We start from the raw sequence: 17,927 nt of genomic DNA on the forward strand, positions 1-17,927 counted from the left end.
TGTAAGGAAAGTCTTTTTTCTTATATCCGTAATGATACAAGTGATCCGAGAACTGTTGTCTTCATACATCTTATTTTAGCCATCTACCTGCAGAGGGGAACGCTACCATGTTTTCACTGCTTAACATGTGGGAATTTAGCAGCCTTCTCCTCCAATACGTTATGCCTGCAGATTAGAAGAGACACAGACTCATCCCTGGCCAGGAAGCTGCTGGCTCCATTCTCATTATGGGAGATTGATCAGTTTAGACTGATTACAGGAAATGACTGTTAACTGGGTGAATAAATAACACATCTGTGAGCAGAGATTTTCTTAAAATTTATTATTCCTTTCTCCAAAAATGATCACGTAGAAAATCAGAAGAGGGACAACAGCATTCCATTCTATCACAAAAAGTTTTTCTTCATTTCCAGTAATGGCAGACGTTCATTTCCCATTTCACCCACAGGAAAAATTAAGCATTGTTTTCTGTCCTTTCGAAGTTTTCCTCACAGACATGCTATATCTTCAGCTAACATGAACAGCTATTAACACAGTGCCCTTGAGTAACTATTAGGTCATTTTGAGGAGGAGTGGTAGGTTGATATTAAAAATACAGAAGAGTTGCACATTACCTGGGCTACAGGCTGACGAAATGTCCTGTACCATGCACATGCCTGGGATACTGGTCAGTGCTTCCAGAGTGGGCTGTTTTGATTTGGGGAAAGCTTCCCACACTGTGCAGTATGGCATCGTTTGGGGGCTCACTTCCTCAAGGGGTGGGGAAAGGCTGGTCAGACATGGAAGTGCATGTTCACACACAGCAGTTGTCTGTCTTGAAAGCAATCTGTTACACCGACGACACTATCTGTGCTCATTTGAAGAAGAAAGTTTAGTGGCCTGCAGTGGACGAGAATATGTTATTCTTTCCTTTTTATCTTACTTGTAAAAAAAAAATAATGTAAGTAAACTTTTTACATTTGAGCCATTCTCACCTATCTATATTTTAACATTAACGTGCTCCTTACATTCAGCCAGTTTTTTGCATCATATTACAGAGTTATTTGCTTTACCAAGAGCATGATTGAAGTTTAAAATAAAAAGAAATTCAATTTTAATATCACTGTGAGTGTAGAGTAAACATGTTGTTCGCAGTAAAGTTTTCACCTCAATTTGCTTTTGGTGCTTATTATAACTTAATAAGTTTTTTTATTTAGTTTGCGAAGTACCCCTTTTTAGCCTCTAGTTGCTGAGTGACACCATCTGTGATTTCCAATGAAATTAAATTACGTGAAAATTCAGTCAACAAAAAGACTGTTGCTTCCACAACTTCACTGAGTGGCTTGGGATCACATGTAAGTGACAGGTCTTTCGCACGGGGAGCATAACCCCTGTGTGAGCCAGCGTAACTTCAAGGAGATTTCCCAGAGAATGGAGTAGCCAACATACTATTTGCAGTGTATCATGCCCAGTTTAATTAATGATTAATTATCATTAATGACCCTGGCTCAGCCCTTCTTGACAATAGGCAGAGTGACCTCTCCATTACTCTTCAATGAGAAGCCCATCTCCAGGTACATCTTTTATGATGTCCCCAGGGTTTGTTACCTGAGCAGTCCCCTGCACACACGCAAGACTCCTCCAGCTGAGGCAGGCTGTGCAGAGCAATGTGCTGAGCAGAGGGCACAAGTGTTTTGCTTAGAGACTGAAGTATGGGCAACAATTACACATTTGTTAGTGTTAATATTCCTGAACAAACTGCTAGGATCTGAGGTTTGTGCAAGAGCAAGGAAATGAGGGAATTACAAATAAATGTTTGGCATAATTAAGAAAAGAGATGTTTTTGCATCTGCCATTCTCTCCTTTTCCTTTCTGCTGAGATGCACTTCATTACTTTATTTTCTCCTTTCCCATAACCATATTATAATATTCTCTTTAACCAGTTCATAACAGGAAGCATAATGACTGAGAGTTCAACAAAATACCAGTAAAAACATCCCTTGGGAAACAGTTAAGTGGTCAAAGCTTGGAAATGTGGTTTATATTATTGTATCTGCACTGACATTTCGCTCGCTTCCCCACACTTTTTTGTGAACATATCTGAATAAAAGGTATAAACTAATTCCCCTTCCACCATACTCCCCTTTGAGTCAGAAAGATACATTTATTTTTCACCACCTAATTTTCACAGGATTTTCCAATAGGACTTCACACAGTCCATGGCCTAGATGACTCATAGCATAGTTACCAAGGAATAGAAGTAGTGATTTCCACCGCAGTGGTGAGCTAATTTAATAATGGACACAAATGATAACTTACAAAACCAGAACATCAGGGTATATGATGATAATCCCTGCACTTCCCAGCAAACGCTTTGAGAAAGTGGGGATCAATGTCTAATAGTATTGGTTATTATTAGTATCTTCCTGACACATCTAGCTTTTTTTCATCTTATTTAATACAAAAATGAGGTCACTTTGAAGAATATATTGGCAGAGAAAGTTTACAAGAAATCTCAGATGCATAGGTGTTTGGGTTTTTTAAACCAGAATAACTTTCTATCTTCTAACCATTAAGTTTGCAGAATCCCTTCCAAAGAACATGGAGTCCTCAGCCCAGGGAATGTGGACTACAGAAAAAGGACTTAACGGTTGGCACATAATTAATTTTCCATTTTATATTAGCATCTAGCTACAAATTTCTTTTCTAGGTAGACCATGTGGTCTCTGGTACATCTCTTTGAACGTAACAGTGCAGTGATGTTATGCATCAGATAAACATCTGATGAAGGTTAGCAGTGTAAAAAAGAAAGACCAAAGCAAAGAATGAGAGATCAATCCAAATTCTTTATACTTGAATGTTCGGTTTTATAGATCTACCTCTGATCACTTAGCATAGGTTGGGAGTTTTCAGTGAAGCCTAGTATATTTACAGAAAGGGGGGGGGGGGGGGTGTGTTTAAGCAAAACAGTAGTGTCACCAGGTGTCACTATTACACGGAGTTTTTCTTTATGTGTGAGCAAATGGCCAGTTTGGGGAAGATATATCATATTAGCTGTTCATAGTTAAGCATTTGGTATAGAACCATCCTCTGTCTGCATGTGCAGAACTTGCTCTCTTCTCTGGGCTGGTGTCTTGCACATCATTTATCATGGAACAGGGAGAGCCAGTGGGCTGAGGTTCCGGCTAGGGGAAATTGTCCCAGCTACTGTTGTAGCACCTCTGTTCTGGATTTAATATGAATACATATAAATAAAACAAAATATGTCCTGTAAACACATCACTGCATCTTCTGCACTGACACATTGCCTGCAGAGGCCTGATCATCTGCTGCTGTCTAGCAGAAGATAGATGTAGTACTAAGAGAACATGCACCACTCGTGTGTTTGCTTTACAGTCTTGGTGTATTATATATCTAACAGAAAAAAAAGTGTAAATATTTGGAGAAGAAATGGTAGAGCAGAAGGACAATGGTGACTGCAGACTTACTTTTACTATAAAATTGCAGACATGAAATTATCTTAACAAAGAATAAATATTTGAAGTAGCGGTGTATCTTTCTCAGAGGACACCAAGTGACTTCCCATAGTATCTTGCATTTTAGAAATCCTAATTGATGTGTGGGTAATGTACTGAACGACTCTCAGACTCATCCCAGGCTAAAGCTTTATAACAAATCCCACTTGCACTCATGAGGAATGTGCAAAGAGCCCCACTGCTATCTTGGCACAGGTGGGAAAGGCATAGGCAAGCAGAGAAGAAAGACTTCAGATGTTTGTTGAAGAAAGCAATATTGTCCAGATATTGCATGAGAGAGGCAGCAATCTAGGTTGATATTTGTGTACTATCATTGAAGCAGCTGGCATAGCTGTAAATATTTGATATGAAGCGAGGTTGGTTAGTTTTGAGGAAGATTTATGTTCAGCTTGCCTGATGGCTACAGGGTAGTAAGGAAATGTGCCTCTGCTGACCTCAGGGGCTGAGCTGCATGAGAAACTGCAGAGAAAGCACTGAAATAATCCAGGGCATAAGTATTTGTTGCTTCTGTCTCAGTAATACACCAGAGTATGCCATCTTCAGCAAAAGGGATTTCTGGCAAATAAAACTGCTTTCAATAGCTGCCTTTCTCCAAAGCTCACTGGAGGCAATAGGAATGTTTAAGTTGATTGAATAGACTTTGCATCATTCCCTGTTTTGAAGATTTCTTGCTTCCTACCTAATATTGTGGCTTGTGATATGCTGCACTGCAGCTCCGTCTCTGGAAGAAGCATTGTTGGAATTGATGAATCACTCTCCTTCCTGAGATATTGCCATACAGGCCTATAACTGTCATAAATAATATTGCAGTGATTGAACTTAAAAGTCACGATCTGTGGAAGAATCTAATCCCCTCTGAACACTCACAGGTGCCTGCCTTTCACTCTTTACCAGTAACTTCACCTGATTCACTTCAAGGGGTAAACCTCTTTCAAGATATTTTCTTTCCTTTGCTTAAGAAACACTATCCTTTTCTCTGCATGCTCTGACATTGCTTCTTCCTCTGAAAGCTGGTGCCCTTGGACATTTGAACCCCATTAAATTTAGAAAGCCCAGTGGCTTGGTTTTGTTCCCATAGTCATGCTGCAAATCAAATATTTGCAAGGGAATTTCATGGGATTCTTTTTAAATAGATTCATTTTCTCTTGTCGTTGCCGATGCTAAGTATAAAAACACATCCCCTTTTATTTAGAAAACATGAATCTGAGACCTTTCCATGAGACGTGGAGCTTTATAGCAATGTAGGGAAAAGGACACAATGCAGCAAAGAAGTAATGACCTGGCACATTTAGTAGTGGGAAAACTGCAGAAAGTAGAAAGAACAAAAAAAGTTTGAGGCAAAGGAACTGACAGGTATGATATGTACCTGTAAACTGAGGACAAACTTTAGAGATGTGGGAAAGTGTTCACAGTCTTCTCACCTGTCTCAGGATATGGATGTGAGAGGGGACTTAGCTGTGCTAGAGTAGCAGACCTTTAATGAATAACAGTTCGTTCTTGTGGCTCAGTAAGCACTGTCCTGATCATGAGTGCCACAGCCTGCAGGTGCTGGCTAGCCTGTCTCCATCTTAAGCACTTGCTCCTGGGCACTCAAAGGAGGACCGGTTTTATTAAGCCAGTTTGAGGCCATCAAAAAGATGATACTAGTGATAGCTCAGGAATAAAATTAGGTAGTGCATTACGCATTGTGTGATAAAGATAGCTGGAAGCATTATAAAATAGCTGGAGAAATCGCCAACATTAATATTTGATTCAAGATCTTTTAGTTGTCTGTGGCATATTTTGATTGAGGAGGCTTGTGAGTATATTTATTTACTTTTAGATTTATGTAAATGTGCACAGTCAACATCTCTTGACACACCAGTATGGCATCCAGTAATATATACTGCGTAGGGAAAGCTCATTTCCATCCGAGCAAAGAAGCAGTCCTGCTCACCCCATCCAAATTCAAAATAAAAATCAAAAACAACTGCTAAATTCCCTGAGGGAGCTCTTGACAAAGCAGGTAACAGCTCACAGCACTTTCCCTGGCCCAGCAGGGGAGCCAGTGCCATACTGGGAAGGGATTTGTGGCTCGGGGTCACAGCCACTGGTCCAGCAGAGCTTTGCCAGGTTCAGTGACCCGGCGGGTGTTTGTCCAGGCCAGCCTGGCAGGGCGCTGGAGGAGAGGCAGCTCTTCTGCTGCTCCTGCCCCACAGCACACTTCAGTCCTTCAAGCAGAGACCACCCGCAGGGGAAGCCAGGAGCCCCAGTGGTAGCAAATGGCCTCAGGCGGCGGTGCCCAGCCTCCCCAGGGCTGGCAGCCCCCGGGCACAGGGCTGAGCTCTGGGGGGACACCCCTCTGCCAGCCCTGTGGAGAGCAGCCGTGAGCTCAAGGCTGAGCTCTTCCTGAGCCTACCTAGAGGCAGAATTTGTTCATGCCGAAAGGCGCGTGCCTGCAGCCCGTGCTCCCTCCCCGGACCGCGTAGCCTTGCCGATGTAAATTTGGGATTGAGGTAGATACATGTTTGATTTTCTTTTTTAGTTCTAGCTCTAACATCCTGTCTGCCAATGAAATGATGCGTGATTATCCTTTAAAAACCAAATCTATCCTGCCAAGCCCTAGTAAAGCCGCTTTCTAATAGGTTTTACTGATGGGGGATTTGCTGTAATGGAAGAGTCTTATGAAAATTATATGTAGCCTGCAATGATTCAGGAAGGTAGTGTATGACTACGCGGTGGCTGTTACCCTAAACCAGTGCAGCTGAGGGAAGGGGTGCCCGAGCCCTGTGTTGAGGCATGGCATCTGGGCATCTCTTGGCACACTGTTGGGAAGGTTGGCTCCTGCCTGCCCTGGCCCCAGCATCTTCCCTTCCAAGAAATAGCCCCTGAGGCTGCCTGATCTCTGGGCTTTCCCTGAAGAACTCCACTCCCCACAGGTGCTCATGGCTCTCTGCTGGACTTGCTCCATCGGGGAGGCTGTGTGCTGTGCCACAGCAGGCAGCCCAAGGATGCGCAGCACTTGGTGTCAAGGAGGGGACATCCAACATGTTTCAGGGGGGTTACAGTGGGCAGCTCCAGTCTGTTCCCGACACTCGTTCAGGTGTGAAGCACAACTCAACAGTGGTTTGGTTTAACCGCTTTGCTGTTCTCCAAACCTGAGCAGGTCAAACTGTCTAATGAGGGCTGGGTTTACAATATTTTTGACCAAGATACTTTTAGCAGGTAGAAATATGATTATTACCAGAGATTGAATTATAAAATGTCACCTTGTATTTTTATGAAAGATTTTTGAGAAAATTGGTGAATTTTCGGTTACTTTGAAAGCATAGGGAAACATCTGTCCTTTTGCAAAATCTTTGCATTTTCTGTTTCCTTAAGAAAAGTGGAGTGACAGATTTCTTTTTTAAAAAATTAAGTTAAAGATGAGAGAAATTCAGCCCTCAACTTTTATGTTTTTTCCAACAGCAGCATTTCACTGCTCTTAAAATTACTTTACTCTTTAAACTCCTTTTTCAGTTAACTAAAATACCTTTTAAACAGTTTGGGGTTTTTTTTTACTTCAGTCTTATCTCAAGTGAGGACAATTAGCAAAACAAACTTTCATACAGGAAAAAAATGAAGATAAATTAGAAGGTGGTCTCCCCATTCACACACTTTTACTTGTTTTCCAGATCGTCTTCTCTGTTTTGCAGCATAAATTGAGTGAAAATGAGGGCTAAAATCTTCCTCTGACCCCATTTGTGCTCCTAAGTTTTCCTGTATTCAAACATAATAATTTTCTCACTTTCATCTCCATTTCATGTAAATAAATGTGAGGTAAGATAGGAGGTGTCTTGTTCCATCTCATTCAAGGAGTAAAATATTTCAGGACAGAAGTTCTGCCCGTCCCACCAGGACACTAGCCCTCCTTACCCTAAGATATCACCATTGCCTGCTCCCATGGATGTCCCACCCATGGAAGGTCTCTCTGACCTTTCTTCTGGCTTCTCTAAGTAAGAAATAAACACAATTTTAGACTTGTCACTGTTTTCCACTGGTTGGCAACTTCCAGCTTTCTGAGGATTGCTTTTGTCTAATTGTTTTGGTAATTCAGCTGCAGCCTGCGAGACGACAGCGATTCCTTGTGGCTGACGGGCTGCTTTGTGCTCGTGTCACAATGTCTTTGGGAAATTGTTAGCTTGCACTGTGGTAATTCAATTTTGATGAATACCCTGTAACTTAATTTACTCTGTGGCAAAACACAATTGTATAAACAAATTGGTTCTGTCCACACCCATCGTACCTTCACAGGACATCATTTTAATGTTAACTGCTTTGAGTTATGACAGATTATAGTGTAGACCCTGAAGCGGGAATATGTTTGTAAGCACAGGGCAGATGGTTTTAATTTCACACTATAGCTTTTACAGAGATCGTTCATTGAAAGTGAGAATAACAGGCCAAAACAAAAAAGGAATTGCCATAATGTGTCAGAAAAGGTGAGTTGTGATAGCAGCTGAGAGACCTCAGCACGGACCAGGCACCATGCATGAGGTCCCACACAGGATCAAATGCAACAGCAGCTTCTGTCCCAAGGAGTGCATAGCACAAACACTGCAGAAATAAATTTTAGTTCAGCCATTATGTTAAAAATGTGTAAAATATTCCCCATCATTAACATAGGAGATAAAGTAATTAAAAATAAAAAGATCCTTTCTGTGACACCAAGAACAACCTACACCTTGCTGTGTGGCTCAGGTTATGTCTGTGCCATGGCTGCTGCTGGGCCTGTCTGGGTCAGCATATGTTGCCAAGCTATAGCTGCACCCAGGGCACTGCAGTACTGCTGGTGAGTGAGGCAGCCTGGTCTTAAACTGCTGCCCCAGTCTGAAATACCAGTTGGAGCTCTAAAACCTGGGTAACTGCCTCGATTAAGTCTGATGCAGACATACCTGTGGTCATAGACTGTGGAGGTGCATCGCGGTGAGGAACACCTTTTTAGTTTTTAGACTACAGAATATCAAAGGTAAAGTCAATAGAGATTTGCTGTATTATGTTTGCTTTAAATTATGGAAGTGTTGTACGCAAATATTATCAAATTTGTAATATTTGAGCCTAATAAGAGAAGAAAAACAACATCAGGGAAGTATTAACAACAGCAAGGCAATTCTGGTCCCTTCATTTCCTTCAGAGCCAGCCTGTGAGTTTGACTTTCATTTACACAATGGCAGCTTTGTGCAGGCACAGTTTTACTTGGGAAAAAGGGTGATGGAAGATGTTTTAAAAGACACCAAAGAAACTGACTCCCTTTGCACCACTACAAAAATGCAGTGTGAAGCCAGCCAAGCTCACCTTTTAAAAAATCCTGATAACCCTATTGATCAGAGTGGGATTATATCAAGGGTCAGATCAGCCCGGTGTTATTTCCAGAATCAATAATGGTGGCCATTATCACCACCAGTCCCCGCCCCATGCTCTCCAAATGTCCGGTTTGAATACACAGATGTTTCCAGGCACTCTCAAGGCAAACATGTGGCACAAGCACCTTGCAGCTTTTGCTTGTCGTGAGAAGGTGTTTAGCATATGCTCCCCATTTGCCACCTCTCTGATACAAAGAGGGTTCTACTGAGTCTGCGGATACTCTGCTGCCCAGGTGCCTGGCACTGGAGGTTAGGTGCTATTTTAAAACCTCACTAGCATTAATGCTGCATCTTTTAACACTTAAATGCATGTAGAAGTTTGGCTTTTGCTTCTCCCCAACCCCTCTGTGCCTGCCAGTCTGCGCTGCATTTAGTCCCTTCACAATGCGAGATGAGGAGGGGGTGACAGGCACCCCACGGCAGGGGGAGGCTGTGTGTTCCCAGCAAAGCACCTGGTCAGCAGGTGGCTACGGCCAGCTCGTCAGTGAATCAGTCATGCTCTTTTGAAATCTTGTGTGTAGGTTTCAGCAAGTGGTAAAGACTAAATGTAGTGCAAATAAACATTTGAGAAATTTACTTTCAGAAATCAGTTGTGATCTTGTCTTGGGCCAGGGTGTTCATCACAAATGTTTCTTGTTTGCAATGTCTGCCTAAAGATCTCCTTTTCTAATCTGTGGATTTGTTAGTAAAGGACAAAGCTGGAAACTTAAAAAACACTGATCTAAACCATGTAAAGGGTACAGATTTAAGTAAGGATGCTTTGCACAGCAGCTAGAAGCCATAGGAAGAGCATGTTACTAGTTCTTTCTGTTGCACTGACCCGATATTGTTTCTGTTCCCTGATTGTAGCAAGCTTTGTTTTTCACAGGGAGCTTTGGGCAATGCTCTCTTGGATGAATTCGGTTTCCCTAGCACTACTGTGAATATTTGTGGTCAATAGAGAACATGATCATACAGACAGCAAATTGCACTTAAATTGCTTATTCACAGTCAGCTTCAGAACTGCTTTTGTGTCTTGAAGTAGTTTTGCAGGGTTAAGAGAGATTTTTAGCCGTAGACTGCGTTGGCCTTCAAGAACTAGAATCATTCAACAGTGTCATAGGTGATAAGCTCTTACCTTGCACTCCAAAAACTACGCGTGGATCTGCCATTTACCAGCAAGTAAAGCACATGCCTGAATGCTGGCCTGAGCAGAACTGGGTGTAACAGTGTCCTCAAATGCTTTGCTGGCTTGGGGCTTGGTCTATGAATTTAAGCATGTGCATAAATATTTGCAGTATTTGGGCTATCATAATTGTTCCATTTTACAAAAATGGATACCAAATGGAATCAAAATGTTCCTCCTTAATGTAGAGCAGATATCTTTTAACAAGCGTTTTGGAGTTTGATCTTTTGAATTTTATTGTTGGTTTCAGGATTTGCTCAATCCTTCTCTGATCTGCCATGAAATTTTAGGTTATTTCCACTGAAGGCTGTCTCTGTATTAAGATGCAAGCTGCTTTAACAGTAGATTAACCATTGTGATTAATGATGATAATGGATGAATGCTTTTGTCACCAACAAAACTGCATGACCACATATAAGCTTTAAAAATAGAATTAAAAAATAACATTGTTTAATCTGTTTCAAGAAGATTGTAAATGCCTTGAGATATTGATCCAGCCTGCGAGCCTGCTTATAAGGATACTCCCTGCCTGCTGTAGTGTGTGTTAGATACAATCTAATAAGAGCTCACTGAATAATAAACAGTGGTAGCCACCCAATCCTAAAAATTTAGATTGACGGAATTCCCTCCCCAGTGAAGAAAAAAACTCTAGAGCTGCCCATAAACCCATTACTGTCCACTCACCCATAAGCCAATAGAAGATCTTGGATTATTGGAACTCTTAGCTTTAAGAGAAATTGCTTTCCTAAATTTGACCTCCCACACTAAATATAAAATATGGACCATCTGTAATGAAGGAATTGCAGCCCAAATAGCTATCATCTCTCGGTGGCAAAGGTTAGAAGGTTGATGCACATTGGTTCCATGGGGATGGGGATGTTGGTGACCTTTTGGCATGAAAATGGTCACTTGGAGCTGTAATGTGAGAGAAAGGGGTCGGGTATTAGCCACTAAAGACTCTCTGATGCTGTGTCCTTGTTAAGCTTTTACAGAAAAAGCCATGGAGGCATTATGGGAAACAGCATCAAATCCCATCTACCAGATCTGAATATGATACAGAGGAAAAGTGAAACTGGATATATGCTCCATTTAGGTAACATTTTTTCACTTCTTAAAAGGACAAATGTCATCTGAGCTTGTATAGAGCATTCATTTCAAAGAAAAAAAGGTAAAAAGGCAATTTAGGTGTTTGCAGATTAATCTTTTGTCTCTCCTGGACTCAACATTATATTTGGCAGCTCATGATGGGCCAAATGTCTGAGTACAAAGATGCGTTCCCTGTTCTTATTTACTTAAGGAATTAAGTATTGTAGAAAACAAAACAAAAATACAGTATGTGGTTAAATGAAATTGCCACTGTCCATACCCTGTGTATTTTAGTGTGAATCCTGTAAATGATTGTGAGGGGCTATAGAGGGAAACACAGTGAACACAATGTTCCTTTTTGATCAGCAGCTTTTAACAAAGGAGGGATGCTGAACATCTGAAAGTAGGGAGTGCAGAGTTCACTGTAGGTCACCATTAAGGACAAGAACAAGGTAATGTAAGAGGCTGTGTGATTCCAGGTTGACAGGAGGATTTTAAAAGATCAAAAGTGTTTTATATATATGTTATAGAGGACCAGAAGTGCTTTCAGTCAACAGATGAAAATGCTAATGTTTAGAAATGATGAAAGCAAGACAAATGTGGTGGTGAATTCCAACTGAGTCATCAAAACAACAAGTATTCTTAGTCTGTGGTTTCTGAAAGATTCTTGCAAATTGTCCATCAGTGCAGGTGTGGTAAAAATGGTTATTCTGTCGCTATATGAACAGTTCACTGCATTTGTTATTTTGGGATAGCAGAGTTGACAGTGAGTTGCGGCTTGCAATATTCAGTCTTTTAGATCTAGATGTATTTGAATGTCTCTTAAATTTTTAAGCTTTACATTTTGCTCTCCCTTTCAGTAACAGCAACAGAAATGTTTCTACTGTATAATTAAGGAGCTGGAGAGAAAAGAAAGGAACAATTAATAGCTGTTTCTGATAGAACCTTCATCAGTTTAGTGTGAAAAAGAAAAATGATGGAGTAATATTGCCACCAGCAATTCCTCAGTCAGGTGACTTTTTTGCTAGATCAATTCTGGTTGCTAAGCAACAAGCAAAAAGGCACGGTTATGTTTTGGTAAATCTTTTATTTTTGAATATTCTGTGCTGGAGTTTCATGTTCTGTACCTATTACTAATGCTGTAGATTCAAGACTCGCAGTATCTTACAAGTCATAAAAGCCCATCTTTTCTTATTTAAAAGGGATGCCATTATTTAGTTTTCTGAAAAACTTTTGTGGCTAATACATGCTAGAAAATACAAAACTAAGCCAGTGATTAGAGAATTTGTTAAAAGAAAACAACGGAAAAATCTTTAAAACAACTCTGACATTTTTGGTTAATGATATCTACATTAATGAGTTAATTGCCAATACATCACATTTTATGCTGCTATCAAATATTAATGTTATCAATGTTATAATAATAGCATCTATTGATATAATTGAAGCTTGCTTTCCAATAGGTGTCACCATGAATAATACCATTGCAGTATTAAAATCAATAATAAGAATATTAGGAGGGCATTATAAAATGTCAATACAATGAAAACCACTTAAATAAATGCTTGATATAAAACAAACTGACTAAATATACTAAGTTATAATTTAAAAGAATAAATTCATAACCCTATGTGTAACAGTTTGGATGCTGCAACTTTACTATTCTTAAAAGCATCAGGCTAAAAGTAATAATGCAATGAAGCTATGAAGAGAAGAAAATCCTTGTACATTCAGTGAGAAAATATTTAGAGTATATAATATGTCTGAGGAAATTATAAATATTGGAAGTGGTTTGATGTTGCATTTAAGATAAAGCCTTTGTGTTGCAACAGTTCAAAATCTGCTAGCAAATGTCAATGCCCGTCTTCCTTTGAGGCCGGTTCAAGCCAGGCACACAGCTGAGCCTTGGAAGGATGCATGCCTGGCTAGCTTACACAGTGTGTAAAGAAATCAGCAGCCCAGCGCTGGAAGAGGTCTGGAAAGACAAAATTCCAGTTTCCCAATAGGCAGCATCTTGTCAATCTGTGGCCACCACCGTTCCATTTCAACAGTGGTAAGCAGGCACAAAGATAAGGGTCTGAGGGTAATTCTCCACACCTTTTGGCAACTGATTGCGATGCTAAAAAAGAAAGGTTGCAAGAGGAGTATCTGCAAATTTAGCACATAGGTAAAGCCAGCGCTGTTTGGGTGGGATAGCAAGCCGGACAAATAGTTGGAAAAAAAGGCACAATTCCAGGGGGTGGGGTGAAACACCCACGCAGTCTGGACTGTTGTTGGCACTAGCCTTGATCCTGGCAGCCACAAAGAGCTAGGTGGTCGCTAGCAGCTGCCTGCTATGGGGGCACTTGCCCCTAGGCTGAGGCTTTCTTTGTCATGGCTGTGTGCCCTTGAACAAGGAGGAGGATTGCCTCGCCTGCGCCTGCCTCTCCTGCACCTCTGCGGCTGGTCAGAGCAGAGGGGGGCTGGGGAAAACAGCCCCCAGGGACTGCAAGAGTGGCCCCCGCTAAGAAACACTGATGCTCAAAGACATGCCTTGCCACTGGGGAGTAGTAATCAACTGCAGAAAACCAATTTTACATTTCTTTCCATCCCACGTGGCGTGCTGAGCTGGGTGGGAGGCAACAGGGTGTGCACACAGCAGCCAGTCCCAGCACCTCTCCTTGCGGCTGGGGGTGGGCAGCACCCACAGCGGCTCTTTCCAGGGCGCTGCAGCATAAGTTATAATTAAACCAGCAGAGGCCAATGGTACTTTGAATGAGCATCCAAGTTATCAGCTCTGACTGTCTTGCCTTTTTTGACTGCCCGTGGTAATGAAGTCCACTCCCCACCAGGCAGGGTTTGCTGCTGGATATGCAGCGCATTTGAAAGTTTACCTGGGAACTCTGTAAATCAAAATCATTAATCTGAAGGCTTTTTGTTACCAGTGTTGTGTTCAGCTATATCTGCCAAAAAAGTTTTAAGACAACTCAGATTTATTTGGCCAAAAACATTTGACATTTACTTCATTACTCAGTGGACTGCATTCTCTTTAAATAAATTTTCCTGTGATCTGGACTTTCACCATGAAAATCTGTACAGTGAACTCCTAGTTTATTATGCCTACTTGAAAAGGGTAATTTAATAAGGCATCAGTACAAATACTTAATTGTGCAATGGCTATTGACAATGCCTTTAAACAGTTGCATATTTGCCAGATTTAGCTAATGGAAGTAGAATTGCCACTTAATGTCTCAGTTTGCACTGGCTGAAAATAAATTGTATCTGACATTCCTTTGGCTTTTAAAGGACATATTTAGATATTTACAGTCAGATTGATCTATTGTTGCATTTATGTTTCTTGTGTGAAAAAGTATGAAGTAATTTAGATGGAGATAATTATTTACACATTCAGTATTTGTAATAGCTTCACACAGTCTGATGTTTCACAGACTTGAGATATTGATATCAGAGAGAGTTGACTGAAAATAACTTGACAAAATCTATTTTTTCCAAAATGTGTGGATTTGTCAAGTGTGAAATAATTTGCTGGAACAGGGTACCTTTAATGACATTTCCATTTGTAAGAAGTTTTGAAAAGTAAGTTACAAATTGTTCATAGAGGATTTTGCATCATTTTCTAAAAGTTTAGTTTCATTACATTTTGTTTGAAAATCTTATTGATAACAAACATGAGTCAAAAGAAAAAGTGTAAAAGCAAAATGATGGCATTTGGAACGTATGAAAGCAATATATTCTGATTGGCATAAGCTGACATTTTTCTTAAGTTTTTGGTTCAGAAAACTTTTACAGTGTTTCATTTTGATTTAGGATGCAAAGGAGATCTGCAATATTGGAAATGTTCATAAGATGGGAAAACTATTTCATATCGAGTTCTAGTGCAGATGCATTTAACTTGTTTTATATTCTCTGTTAGAAACATAATTACTTATCTCTGCACTTCCCCTTTCCTCACACCTCATTTAAGAAGCAAAAAACTTTTTCTAATGATGCAACTTATCATCACATTAAGAGGCTCAGTAGCAATTGAATTATGAGTATTGTGATACTGCAATTTTTTCAATGCCCAGTGCATTTTTAACTTTTGTAATGAAGGTACTATAAAGTGTGAATCTACTTAAGTCTGATTAAATATTTTTTTTATATTTAACAATTCTCTGTAAATGTTAAGGTTTGTTTGTAGATTGATATATAAAAAAACTTTCTACTTTAAATTCCTAAATTGTTAAGGCATAACATTGAAAACATGTAAACATCTGAGGGGTGCAATTCATTTGAGTTAGGTTTCACTTCATTGTTTTATTGGAAGAGCAGCACTTTGTTGAACACAAGGCTTGGTTTTCAAAAATTGAGCTGGTCTCTGCTTGGACAACATATGCAGATACTTTTAGCATTTTAATGTCCATTGCTTATGCAAATCCAGGAATGACTTTGTGCCTTGCACTGCTCAAGTCACAGGGCAGGACCAGGGTTGGCAGCAAAAGCTCTACAGTTTGAGATCAGGTTTTACTAAGTTTCTGTGCTCCCAGGGAGCAAGGATGAGTGCTGAAACTGCTTCTCCTGGCTGAGCTGGTGACCACAGCTTCCTTGTTTCCATTCTTCCTTTGGATCTCAGGACTAAGGAGTGTTGTAGCCGAGAGCAACAGCTATTTCCATGCACAAGGTTTAATGCTTGAAGGGAATTGAAGTGTTTCAACCTTGTTTCCTATTGTCTGTGAGTGAAGAATAAGGCATAAATTCATGTCTCTTAGGCTTCCCCTCTGTTTGGGAGTACTGATTTGTGGGTGACTTGAAATCAGACCTTGAATCCCCATTTTCCAGAATCCAGAGAAATTCAGCCAGACTTTGCTGTCTAGGACTATGCATAAACAATAAATAGTGGTAAATTCCCATATTTTTAGTCCCAAATGCTTAGTCAGAGACTTATGAACAGGCATGAACACAGGAATTTGTTGTCCTAAGCTCTCTCCAGACTAGAGATGGCTTCCAGGAGGCTGCCAGTTCTGAGTCTGGAGAACGGCTGAGGGTAAATGGTGACAGTTCTATCAAGTGTGCGGGGCTGGAGCCATTAAGTGCTTTTAAGGGAATAAAAAACCTTCAGATTTAACATGGGAATGTTATGGATAGTCAGCGTATGGAATGTATTTTAATGCTGTAGTGATGTGTTTAATAACTTGGTGACAGATACTTATAAAACTGCAGGTCAGTCAGCTCTGAAAATATTAATTTTAGACAAAATATCAAGAAGCACCTAGATTAAAGTATATGCATTAATCAGACGAGGATTAATCTCTGAGACTGATGCTGTGCACTTTGTACCATCCAGTCTTTTGCGTTGGTCATATTTAAGTATAAATTAAAAGGCTGCATTAATTTAGTTTGTTAATTAGCCATTCACTTCCATTCAGGAAGCCTTTCTGCAGCCCTTCCAGCGGCTGACCACATCTGTTGTCTTCCATCTGCATGATCATCATGTGTCAGTGAGCCAAGAAACATGGCCCCATGGTTTGGGTGCTAGTGCTCCACCTGGACGTGTTATGACAGTTGTTGAATGACAGGGCTGGATCAATACATTGAGATTTGAAGGAGGATCAAGTACAGTGAGAGAAGATACCATACAGGTAATGTTTCCTTTTCTCCTGCTGTCACTGTATACCGTGATACTCTTGTGGGCTAAAGTGCTGCTGAACAAGGTGCCACTTCTTTTGATGTGAACCAGCAAGTCTGATCATCAATTTCAGTGTTTTTCTCAGTTCAGTGATAAATTTTGGCACTTGTTACAAGTCCACTCTATTTCAAACCTCAGGCAATTCCTTTTGAGGCATTTAAGGTATTGGGGTTTTTTTCCTGTGCATTTGGTGGGTTAATTTTTTCTGATGCATATGTTCAGGTGGAAATCATTGGAATGAGAAATAGTAGCAGGAAGCTTAGCACCTAGGTTCTCAGCTTCTAAAACTTCTGATGTGGCATAGAGAGGAACTGACTTTCCAGTTCATAACACGATGTCCTTTTGTACCTCCTCTTGCTTGGGCAGCAACATGTAAGCTATGTGAATTCAGTCAGCTCACTAATCTTGTGATTCTAAAACAGTGGTTAGGAATTGTTGTAGTTTCCTTCCCTTAACTCTGTTTTTCCTGGCTGATTTTATTTTTGTTGTCTTTGAAATGCTCAGCTAGTTGCATGTCAGTTGACTTCTCCCTGAGAAAAGCTTTGCATTTCTGGGCATTTCTGGGGGCCCCTGCTGCATTGTACTCCCTCTTTCTGCAGACTTCTTCATGATGATCTCAAAGACACATGAAATAGAGAGAAAAAATATTCTCTTTTGTGATTAATCTATGCTGAACCATTTAATTCTATGTGTTCTTGGAATGCAGATACTATTATATGTTGCTAAGGAATTATGTTTGGTTTAGAAAATATCACATCTTTCCACTGGAGAAGACCACTGCCGCAAAGTTATAGTGAGCCATACGATCTTATATGGAGAGGGGCAGAACACAAAATCATAGCACCGAGTGATGAAACCAGGATAAAGGAGGAAGCAGTAGAGAAACAAGATTATGACCCTTGAATCCAGCAGGATTTATCGCTCTGTACTCAGTGGTCTAAGGACAGCTCAGCTCCCATGATGCAATGACACCAAATGCCACCTAAGCTACAAGTTCTTATATTTAGAGTTTGCTCTCAGCTGATTTAGTTTGCCAAAGTTCATTATTTCAACATTAAGCAGCACTGGAAAATTCCACTCACTGCTGGAGAGAGAATAGATTTTTGCAACTAAAA

At 40.4% G+C, this 17,927-nt stretch overlaps 1 long non-coding RNA gene across 3 annotated transcripts in view; it reads left to right on the forward strand.

Annotated features, from left to right (window-relative positions):
* The first annotated feature begins 5,708 nt into the window (after positions 1 to 5,708).
* LOC114013289 (uncharacterized) overlaps positions 5,709 to 17,927 on the forward strand; it is a 121,381-nt gene continuing 109,162 nt past the window's right edge. For all 3 annotated transcript variants that reach the window (XR_003556190.2, XR_008745430.1, XR_003556187.2), the window contains exon 1: positions 5,709 to 6,010. This is a non-coding gene — a long non-coding RNA (uncharacterized LOC114013289). The remainder of the gene's footprint in view (positions 6,011 to 17,927) is intronic.

The sequence above is a fragment of the Falco peregrinus genome, chromosome 1 (assembly GCF_023634155.1).
Source record: "Falco peregrinus isolate bFalPer1 chromosome 1, bFalPer1.pri, whole genome shotgun sequence".
In the NCBI taxonomy this organism is placed as follows: Eukaryota; Metazoa; Chordata; class Aves; order Falconiformes; family Falconidae; genus Falco; species Falco peregrinus.